Source organism: Erinaceus europaeus, chromosome 13, assembly GCF_950295315.1.
Source record: "Erinaceus europaeus chromosome 13, mEriEur2.1, whole genome shotgun sequence".
NCBI classification, from domain to species: domain Eukaryota; kingdom Metazoa; phylum Chordata; class Mammalia; order Eulipotyphla; family Erinaceidae; genus Erinaceus; species Erinaceus europaeus.
Window position 1 is genome coordinate 23,553,886 of NC_080174.1, and position 1,333 is coordinate 23,555,218.

Consider the following 1,333-nt stretch of genomic DNA (forward strand, 5'->3'; position numbering starts at 1 on the left):
TCCTTTTTCTTTTTCTCAAAGACATGTGGATGGATAAGGGAGATAGCGAAGGAAAGAGACATTTGTAGCATTGTTTCACCATTTTTGAAGCTTCCCCTATGCAGGTAAGTACTAGAGACTTGAACCCTAGTCTTTGACATGGTAATGTATGCACCTGGCCTGGCCTCCATTTGTATTCTTTCTTTTCCAGTTTTAACTAATAGTGCATTACAATATTTTAAAATATATTTGTTTATTTATTATTGGGTAGGGACAGAGAAAAATTAAGTGGGGAGGGGGAGATAGGGAGTGAGATAGACACCTGTAGCACTGTTTCACCACTTTTGAAGCTTTTTTCATGTATATGGGGACCAGGGGCTTGAACCTAGGTCCGTGCACACTGTAATGTGTGTACTTAACTAGGTCCACCACTGCCTGGCCCCTTGGTTAAAATATTTTAAGGTTACAATATATAGTTCCACACTATACCCACAATCTAAGTTCATTTGTATTCTTTTTTTTTCAATTTTTTATTTATAAAAAGGAAACATTGACAAAACCATAGTATAAGAGGGGTACAGCTTCGCAAAATTCCTACCACCAGACCTCTGTATACCAACCTCTCCACTGAGAGCTTTCCTACTCTTTAACTCTCTGGGAGTATGGACCCAAGATCCTTGTGGGATACAGAAGGTGGAAGGTCTGGCTTCTGTAATTGCTTCCCCACTGAAAATGGGCATTGACAGGTGGATCCATACTCCCAGCCTCTCTCTCTCTTTCCCTAATGGGGAATAGGTCTGGGGAAGTGGAGCTCCAAGGCACACTGGTGGGGTTGTCTGCCCAGGGAAGTCTGGTCGCATCCTGCTAGCATCTGGAAACTGGTGACTGAAAAAAGAGTTAATATACAAAGCCAATACTTACCTGGCAGGGGAGATTCCATGATCACAAAGGTGGTTTTCCCAGGGTGAAGCTTATCCATTGCACTCCGGATATGCTGACCCCTGCGATTTCCCCAAATGTGGGAAACTCAACTGCATGATTTGTGGTAGTGGGGGACTGCGTTTGCGCTCTCAAATTTTTTAAAAATAAGAAAATAAAAATAAATAAATAAAAAATACATATAAAGCCAAACAAATTGTTGAACAGTCATGGACCTAAAGGCTGGAATAGTGCAGATGAAGTGTTGGGGGAGGTCCTCCATTTGTATTCTTAAACTGCTCTGGTGAGCTCAGACAATGATGATATCATAATAAAATGTCAGAAAAAATGAGATTCAATACAAAATGATGTTTGTTTGTTTATTGTGATTCCAGAGTCTTACACATATATGGTTTCATTGTTTCTGGAGTGGCTT

General features: G+C 40.5%; 1 non-coding gene across 1 annotated transcript; it reads left to right on the forward strand.

Annotated features, from left to right (window-relative positions):
* Positions 1-892: 892 nt before the first annotated feature.
* LOC132532596 (U1 spliceosomal RNA) lies at positions 893-1,054 on the forward strand. The gene has a single exon (XR_009544531.1). It is a non-coding gene; the product is annotated as a U1 spliceosomal RNA (small nuclear RNA).
* Positions 1,055-1,333: the final 279 nt, after the last annotated feature.